The 9,901-nt window shown below is 40.0% G+C and overlaps 2 non-coding genes across 2 annotated transcripts; both read right to left on the bottom strand.

The window, feature by feature from the left end:
* Positions 1 to 1,165: 1,165 nt before the first annotated feature.
* On the bottom strand, positions 1,166 to 1,271 carry LOC112082334. The gene has a single exon (XR_002896996.1). It is a non-coding gene; the product is annotated as a small nucleolar RNA R71 (small nucleolar RNA).
* A 6,525-nt stretch (positions 1,272 to 7,796) lies between these two features.
* LOC112082370 lies at positions 7,797 to 7,902 on the bottom strand. Its single transcript, XR_002897037.1, has one exon. It is a non-coding gene; the product is annotated as a small nucleolar RNA R71 (small nucleolar RNA).
* Between the last annotated feature and the right edge of the window lie 1,999 nt (positions 7,903 to 9,901).

Raw genomic sequence — 9,901 nt, 5'->3', positions numbered from 1 at the left:
CTTTCCATTCGATTTTTCTACTTGCTTTCTAGGATAGATTTATTTGCTTTCTTTTGTTTTAGTTTATTCGTGATAAACAACCAACCTTTAAAACCAATCTAGTCTAGACATAAACTTAGAAACCGTAGAAGAATACCAGGCAAACAAATCTCTGTGGATTCGATCCCAAATACTACAACTGATTAGCTGTGCACTTGCGCCTTTCATTTGTTTTTGTTAAGGGTAAAACTTGTTCCCTCACGCAGTTGACACGACATCAAGTTTTTGGCGCCGTTGCCGGGGATTTGTTTCGCTGCCTTTTGCTATTTTTCTTGTTTTAACTTCTGTTCTAGACACCTGATCTCTAGTTCTTTCTTAAAGTTTTGTTGAAGTATCTTTCCCCTCTTTTGTTTTTCTCTGAATTGCATGAATACCAGACGCAGACCTGTAGAAGACATTCCAATTCTAGACGAGATAGACAGAAACGAAAGAGAACTTCGAAGACTTAGACAAACGCAAGGAATGGCCAACGACGACCAGCCTGGAGATCCTATCAACCGAGCTTTAAATATGGACCAAGACGGGTCCGAACATGGAGAAAATGAAGAGAATGATCACTGAGGAGGTGATCATGCTCGACAAGATGGGGAGGAGGATGAAGTTCCTCCAAGAAACCACCAGAACCGCGAGAGAGAAGAACGTGAAGACCTTGATGCACCCATCAATGCAGCCAATGGTGACCACCAAGGGATGCAGCCAAATGGACGCGTTAACCGCCCTGTGCAGCCAGAAAATCAACACCGAAGACAAGCCAGGAACCATCACATAGCTGATTTTGATGCACCTACTCAAAATTTTCAGAACCGATCTGCAATCCAAGTTCCATTTCCGAACCGGAATGAGTTTGAAGTCAAGCCTCAAATCATCTCATTGGTGAAACAAAACCAATTCCATGGAGTTCCTTCTGAACACCCAATGGACCATATCGAGCTCTTTGAAGAAATCTGCAGCATGATGAGAACAAACCAAGTTCCAGCAGACTATTTAAAGTGTAAGTTGTTCCCTTTTTCATTAGCAGACAAAGCTCACCGTTGGTTGAAATCTTTGCCTGCAGGATCGACTACTAATTGGGAAGAGTGTAAAACTGCTTTACTGAATCACTTCTATACTAAGTCAAGGTCGAACCAGTTGAGAACAAAGATCTCAAGCTTTCAACAAGGACCGACTGAATCTTTCTACGAAGCCTGGGAACGTTTTAAGGAGTATGAACGTGATTGCCCTCACCATGGATTTCCTGGATCAAGCCTGCTGAGCACATTTTACCGAGGTTTGCAACCAAAATACAAAATTTCACTTGATACAGCTAGCAATGGAGATTTTGGACAAAAGACAATAGCCCAAGGAAGAGCCCTCATCGAAAATTTGGCTCAAGCCAATAGCAATGATTGTCCTGAATACGATCGATCAACGAAGCAAACCGGAACAGACAACAAGGAGATAACCGAGTTGAAGAACATGATGAGCCAGCTTCTGAAGAGCAACAATCGCCCAATCCATGCTTTTGAGACCAACAATGGCGCAGAAGATGAAGGACCTAGTGATATTGATCACATTAATCAAGCCTTTCAAGAAGAAGATGTGAACTATGTAGGAGCGCTAGTACCATATCAAAATCGCTTCAACAATGGCTTCAACAACAACTTCCGGAATGCAAATTACAACAATCTCTCTTACCGCAATCCAAATGTGGAGAATCCTCAAGATCAGTACTACCCACCACAGCAAAAGTCCTTCCAAAACAAGTTCCAAGGTGGAAACTTCGGAGGGACAGGACCATATCAACCGCGACAGCCATATAACTACCAAGGTACGGGTTTTAACAATCAATTTGTACAACAGCAAGGAGTCACGACGAACCAGCTAGCTTCCCAAATCGGTAGACTTGAACAGTCCATCCAACAGCTCGTTATGACGAACGAAAAAGCATCTAAAGACGTGAACGTAAAGGTTGCCTGTATGTACAATGACCTGAACGGGAAATTTGAAGCTTTATCTTCGCACGTCAAAAAGCTAGACGTGCAAGTCGCCCAAACAGCCGACTCTATGAAGACGCCATAACCACATTGCCCGAAGAAGAGGCCAGAACCGATGGAAAGAAAGAAGAAACCCCAATCTTTGTACCACTGTACAAGGATGTCGATGCCAAGCAGCCACCATTTAAGGTACCTGAACGATCACCGTTTCAAAGGCTTACAAAAGCCGATGATCCGGGACGTTTTGTTTTCCAATGTTTCATTTCAGGAATCAAGTTCACAGACTGCCTGTGCGATTCCGGAGCCAATGTCAACATCATGTCAAAGACATTTGCCAAAAAATTGGGCATAAAAACCTTAAGGACATCGACAGTTAAGGTTATTTTTGGAGATTCATCTCAAAAAGATACTGAAGGGGCGATTTATGATCTACAAGTTCTAGTGGGAGATAAGATTGTTCCAGCAGATTTCCAAGTCCTGGAGATGGATAAAGAAAAGGGGAGGCCACTCATTTTCGGGAGACCATTCCTAGCTACCGTAGGAGCAGTAATCGATCACGCAAACCGGCATGCTGTTTTCCTCAATGTGGATCGCAGAAGGTACTGCCCGACTATCCTAGATGATTTTCCAAGCAAAGGAAACATGCCAAAAGAGAAAGAAAAAGAGAAGCCGAAAGCTTTTGCAAAAATCAAGATCATCATTCCACCGGATGCAACAGAAACTAGTGAGGACCAAATCCAGGAGCTGATCGAAAATACAAAAAGGGTTTTAAACAATGTTAAGGTCCGAAAGAAGAGTAAAGGAAAGAAGATGGGTCCTCAAGGAGAAGAAGTAAAACCTCCAGCGATCGGGAGTGATAAGGGCACATCAAGTGGAGTGCCATTCAAATCAGCCTGATTTTTTTTTCATGCCTACGTTGAGCTAAACGACTTAAAACAAAAGCGCTTAATGGGAGGCAACCCATTTAGGTACTCTTTCTTTTAGTTTCCTTTTCCTTTTTACAATTTATGTTTTCTTTTCTTTTTAGGTTTCAGATATATTTTATAAAACAAAAACACAAAAAAAAAAGTCAGAAAATTAGAAAAACCAAGAAGAAAAGGGTAGGTTTTTAGCTGCTCGACCCGGCAAAGACCAGAAAGTTGGACGAAGGCCGCAGGAGAAAGAGCCGCCGTCGCGACCAACCGACCCGCGACCAAAGGTGCATCCACCGCGGCACCGTGAATGAGACCGCGGCCGAGCCTTCAATTGCCGTGGTCGCGCGTCTCCTGACCGCGGCCGTTGGTCGTTGAGGTGACGACGCGGATTTCCGCCGCTTTTCGAAGTTTTCCGGTGATTTCTGAAGTATTCCCGGTAAAGCCCGTTAAAATTCTCCGTAAGTTTTAAACCTTCCTTGCATGCAAAACAAGAAAGGTAAGTTCCCGTAAACTTAAAAATTCCCAAAAATTTTCCGTTTTTGCTACAAAAACGCTTTTTAAAGAAAGGAAATGCACTTTTTGGATCAAAACTCCTTTTTCTCTTCTCTCCCACAAGACTTGGAGATTTAGGAGATAGAACATTTTTTTTCAATTCTTGAGCTTTTTAAGAAGTTCTTGGCCCAAACCTCACCCTTTTTCAAAGCTGATTTCAATTCTGTCATCAAATCTCTCTTTCCAGCAAGGTATGAACCTCAAACTCGCCATTTTTACTTGATTTTAGAACTTAGGGTTTTCTTAAAAAGCCCAAATCTCTGTTTATTGATGGTGGAAATAGCTTAAAAACAATAGATTATCCTTTTAGGTTATCTAAAAATCGATTTTAACACCTAGCTTAAGAGGAATTGAGATTTTTGAAATTTGGATTCTACATGCTTTATAAAAATCAAATTTGGAACAGCAAAATTGATGAATCTGATTAAGTCTTGTGTGATTAGTGATTAGTATTAGGTAACCTATAGATTTGACATGGAAATTGCTCATTAAAACCGATTTTTAGAAGATTTCTATGTTGAGAACATCAAAAATCTGAATCTAGTCATGAACTACTCGATTTCTTTGATTTAATGTCAATTCTGCTTGCTCATGGTTTTAATTAATCTCTTTATACTAGCATTAGTATAACTGATCTTAATGTGTTAAAATCAGCATCCATATTCACTCTTTTTCCAAGAATCATTTCGTTTTGCAGAAAAATAGAACAAACCGGATCCCGAAGAAGCCGTCGCACTGGTGACAGCTCTGAGGACGTCCGCGATGGACTCCGGAACCCGATGAGTTTCTGCCATCTGTACCTTGTCTACCATTCACCATTGGCCAATACATAGTGGCCAAGGCAAAACGTGATGCAGCTGCGACCCGTGCTCATTTTCAGCCATCTGTTTCGACCGTCCACACCTCATCATCGACATCATCGCACACACATTCTGATCTGGAGCGCAGAGTTGATAGACAGGGACGACACTTTGAGCGCGTTGTCACCTTCCTACAGGAGCAGCACCAGTTCGCAGCAGACACATCGGAGGATAAGTGATTGATCAGCACTTCACTACCATCACGATTCTATCATCGTTTTCTTTTCTTTTATCTTATTTTATTTAGCTTTTATTCACCATCTTCTCACCAACTTTTTCACACTGGGGACATGTGATTTAAGTCTGGGGGAGGATGTCTATCCGTACTAATCATTTTTTTGCTTTTGCTTTTAAATTTCAAGCACTTTTTAAATTTTAATATGTAACCTATTCGACATTAAGTATTTTTCAGGAATGTTTGACACAAAAGTATGATGATTTAGACCTGCACGCTTCTACACTATGCATGATAGCTCATTTGTGGTTAGCACTAGACTAGGCGGTAGCTAGAGTACTTGCACTACGAGCTCCCACGAGAGGACTTCTATTCATGGAGATTCTTTCTGACAGGATATACTAGCTCATTTTATTTGACCTTTATATTGACATCTAATTTTCTCATCATTGATTTTAGGCAGGCATCGACATACACATCTAGGACGTCTTTTACCCTCACTTTTACCACTCTTTGTCGTCCTAGATGACCAGTTTATCTTTATCTGGTACCATACCCTAAACCCAAAACACTTGTTTTCAATCCTCATGCATTCTCTCTTTAGTTTATATCAGCAGATATGTGCAAAAACGTCGGAGAGAAGAGGAGCGACGCAGTTTTCAGTCACTCACAAAGGAGACTGAATGGAATTGGGAAGGAAGAGTATCAGAAACCTCATAAAGCTTTAGAAGACAGATATTAACTGGCAATTTGTGCTCTCTAAGACTCTATATCTAAAGGTGTTCCGTTTCTTCAAAAAAAAAAAAAAACAAAAACGAATGAAAAGAGAGAGGGAAACAAAAATCCTAATGAGTTTTAGATTGTCGAAATTTGTGGAGCAATAAGCAACCACTATTCATTTAAGAAGCTATGTTATTGAAAGATTTACAAAAATCTAAGTCTGGGCATAATATCTTGCATTCTCCAGATCTTCAGGTAACCCGTAAACACTTTAAGCCTTACCCCTAGAATAACCTTTTTGACACATAGCCTAGATTGCCTTGCCTAGACTTTCTTTGATGAAAACCACCGAGATTTTTAATGAATGTTAAGTGCTAGTTGACTGGAAGTTAGATCCTAGTGCATAGATTTCCGCATGACGGATTAACGGACTAGTTATGCCTGTATTGCTAGTGAGAATTTTCTATGCTATTCCCGATTGATGCATACTTATTGATATTGGTCTAGAAGTTTGGTCTCTGAGATTTTGTTTAGTTCCTGCGTTTTCAAACCTCCCGCCGAGATTTAGCCTTTGTTTTGTTTGAGGACAAACAAAAGACTAAGTCTGGGGGAGTTGATAACACCGGATTTTGACCATTTTTATGGATCACTTTAATATCTTTTACAGGTGTTTTTACTCCATTTCCAAAGGTTTTCAAAGGATTTCTATGTTTTCAGATTTTGAAAAACTTTTTAGGTAATTTGGGATAAAGAGGCACAAATTGGAACAAAAAGACTCTTTTGGATAAATGCAGACCGTCAGAACTCTCATGGAGAGACGAAGACCTTCTCACCATCTCATCACCCTCACAATTGGACAACTTATATAAGAATCAACCAGCTTTCAAATGCACTTGGTTTGGAGACATTCCAACGGTTGGATCTCAAGATATTCCATTAGCCCCGGAGCCACTCGAAGACGGCCAGAAAGTCACGCGACCGCGCCCAACAGCCCATTTCCCGCGGTCACAAGCCTCCCGACCGTGGCCAACCACCTATTTCCCGCGGTCACGTCACTCCCGACCGCGACCGTCAAACTCCGAACTAAAGCCCATATATCTGAAGCCCAAAGTCATTCTCAGCCTCAATTCCGGAACCCTAGAGACCATGGAGTATTGAAGACTATAAATACTTGTCATTTAGGTCGTTTTTAGCAACAACCCTTCATACTTTACAGAAACCCTTTTCCTTTAGCCGTTTTTATGCGATTTTTGTAGAAGATTTGTTCAAGTCCGAGTTCTTCAATAGAGAAGCTTTCTTCATCTCTTTTCTTTACTGTTTTTGATTACTTTTATTAAAACCAATGATGATGTCGACCTCAGCCATGTCTGAGTAGATCCCGAGTTGGGCTTAGGGTTCCCGAAAGGGGCTCTCATAATCGATTAAGACATCTAGGTTTATAGATCTGGGATTTCAACTTTGTTCTCTGTTTATTCTTGTTCTTATTGCATGTATGCTTGATTGATCACCTAGTATCTGATCTAGATAGTTAGTGTTGCGAAAGTTTTCATTAAGTATCAGCCCAAGAATGAAACAGGCGATTTTTCGGTAGGAGTGGAAACCTACCTGCAGCGAGATCGTGAGTATTGACGAGTCTTGTGCAGCTCTTGCGTTCTCTCACTTCCAGGGCTAGAGTGGAAACCTACTGGTCAGGGTTGCAAGAAATAGTTGTTTATGATCACGACAGTGACGTAGTCATACCGCCGTACTCTAGCTCTAGAACCCTATATATCGATATCCTTCAATCCCAATCTATATACCCTAGTGTTATAACCGATTATGATCCCTTAGAGTTCCCAAAAGCTCAGCGTTTTTAGCCTTAGTTTACAAACCAATCGATTTTTATTTGCTTATTTAGATCTGCATTTCAATTACTTTAGTTCGATATTTTACTTGCTTTACTTGCTTTCCATTCGATTTTTCTACTTGCTTTCTAGGATAGATTTATTTGCTTTCTTTTGTTTTAGTTTAATTCGTGATAAACAACCAACCTTTAAAACCAATCTAGTCTAGACATAAAGTTAGAAACCGTAGAAGAATACCAGGCACACAAATCTCTGTGGATTCGATCCCTAAATACTACAACTGATTAGCTGTGCACTTGCGGCTTTCATTTGTTTTTGTTAAGGGTAAAACTTGTTCCCTCATGCAGTTGACACGACATCAGGAGACAAGGATAATCTGCATGCTTTTTACCAAAACAGAGCTGCGATTGTCCCTCCTGCAATTCAAAGGCAAGACTTTGAGATCAAACTTCAGATGATCTCATTGGTGAAGCAGCACCTCTTCTATGTGCTCCTTGCTGAAATTCTGATTGACCACATCGAGAATTTTGAAGACATTTGCAGCACAACTGGTTCGAATGGGATACCAAGCGAATTTCTGAAATGTAAGTTTTTCCTGTTCTCACTTGCGGATAAAGCCTCGCGCTGGCTGAAGTTATTGCCACCTGGGTCTTTGACTACATGGGCACAGTGCAGATCAGCATTTTTGAACCACTTCTACACAAAGTCCAAAACCGCATATCTGAGGAACAAGATCTCATCGTTCAGGCAGCAGCCTGGAGAAGCTTTCTGCAAAGCTTGGGAAAGGTACAAAGAGTACCGAAGAGAATGCCCTCACCATGGGTTTTTTGATGAAGAGATTCTGGCTACTTTCTATGATGGTTGATCTGGTGTGTGCGGGGTGTCAAGTTTTACCCTAATAAAAATCATTAAGCCACAAGTACGCAGATGATCGATTGTAGTACTTAGGGATCAAATCCACCAGGAACGAGGATCTTTTTCTGAAAAAACCTTTGAAAGAAATATGAAGTAAGGAAGCCTTGAACTGATCAAATTTAAAAGGGGGGGGGGGGTTTGGGTTGTCACTAAAACGTCAATTCTAAGCTAAACGGGAAACGGAAAAACACTTAAGAAAATCGGCTGTAAAAACTAAAGAATACATAATCTAAACTTGACTGAAAATCGGCTGGAATAAAGAAAATAACCTTATGACTAAAACTTGTATCAAATTGGCGAAAACTTATAAAGACAAAACGCTGGGTTTTCAGAGAAAATATCTTCAGGGATGAACGATTCAAAACATTGCTAAAAAGTAATTTAAAAGATCCTAGCTAAATCTCTTAGAACTCTAGTCACAAACGTATGACTACACCACCGTCGTGGGCATAACCAAGTATCTCTCACAACCTTGACCAGTAGGTTTCCACTCTGGCTCCAGAAGAGAAAATATGCTATATTGCTTAAGACTCGTCAACATTCAGAGCTCACCCATAGGTAGGTTTCCACTCATATGGTAGAATTGCTCTTCTCAAACTAGATCTTGCTCCTAATGAAAAATTTCTCAGCACTACGAACCTAAATCAGAATATAGTTCATGAAGCTACTCCCATGCATTAAAAATAAGTATAGAAGAAAAAGTTCTAGGATTCGACTTTAATAGCTAATGGATCCTCATTGAACATGTATGCCCCCATCGAAAATTCCCTTAAACCCAACAATAAAACTACTCAGACATGATTAAAGAAATCAAAAGCATTGTATTGAAAAGCTGTATTGAAATCAATATGGAAAAAAAAAACAGAAGGGTTTAAGAGATAGATCTCTATCTCCATAAACCTAAAACTACTCTAAAAACTTAAAGGAATTCTTAAAGATAAAAGCATACATAAGATACGACTTAGGGTTTCTAAAACATGTATTTATAGTGCTCAAGTCATTTTTAGGCATCATTTAGGGTTTCTCCTAATGAAAGAATTGATTTGGGCTTGGAAATGGGCTTCCAGGCCGAACAGACTAATCTCCGCAGTCAGGATGAACGGGACCGGTGTTAACTAGGTGCTGGCGGTTTGATTCTGAGCTGAAAATCTGGTCTTCTATTGATTTTGTTAAGCTTTTACCTAAGTTTCCTGAAAAGAGTCTTGAAACTACAAATACTAGAAAAACGTATTAAAAACACTTTAAAGCAATAAAAAAACATAAGAAAAGTATTTCAAAACGATCCATAAAAGTATTTAAAATACGGTGTTATCAACTCCTCCAGACTTAAACCTTTGTTTGTCCCCAAACAAAGCAAAAATCAAATCAGGTGAAGTGAAAAAAAAAATTTGGGAATGCACAAATCTCAGAGACATGAACCTCTAAAGTATGACCATTGATCGTACAACAATCACAACTTAGTCTAGAAAATTCTCAGCAAGACACAAAAGATACTAGTCCAATTTTTTCGTAATGCAAAACTTGAACAATCTAAATCTCGATTCCAGTCAACTAGATCTCCGCATTCATTGAGTGCAATAGTTCTTAACTAAGACATCATTCAGGGTAGACGGCAGTTGGTATTAAAGGCTGTTTAGTGTTTCGGGTTACCTGAAGATCTGCAGGACGCAAGATACGATGCAAAATCGCAAGAGAGAGTGGACCTGTTGATGTCCACAATTTTCAGTCACTTCTCCTTGCCAAATGATATTGCATAATCCTTTCTCCTTTGTCGAAAAACAGTTGTTCCCCCAGACTTAGATCTTTTTCGAGAATTAGAAAGATGATCTCCAAAACTTCAAATAATCGAACTAAGGCTTGCCTCAAGGATAAAATCGATCCTCCTAGACTCTCAATGGTTTTTTTCCTT

This window comes from Eutrema salsugineum, unplaced genomic scaffold (genome assembly GCF_000478725.1).
Source record: "Eutrema salsugineum unplaced genomic scaffold, Eutsalg1_0 scaffold_8, whole genome shotgun sequence".
Classification (NCBI taxonomy): domain Eukaryota; kingdom Viridiplantae; phylum Streptophyta; class Magnoliopsida; order Brassicales; family Brassicaceae; genus Eutrema; species Eutrema salsugineum.
This window is presented reverse-complemented; position numbering and strand designations above follow the sequence as displayed.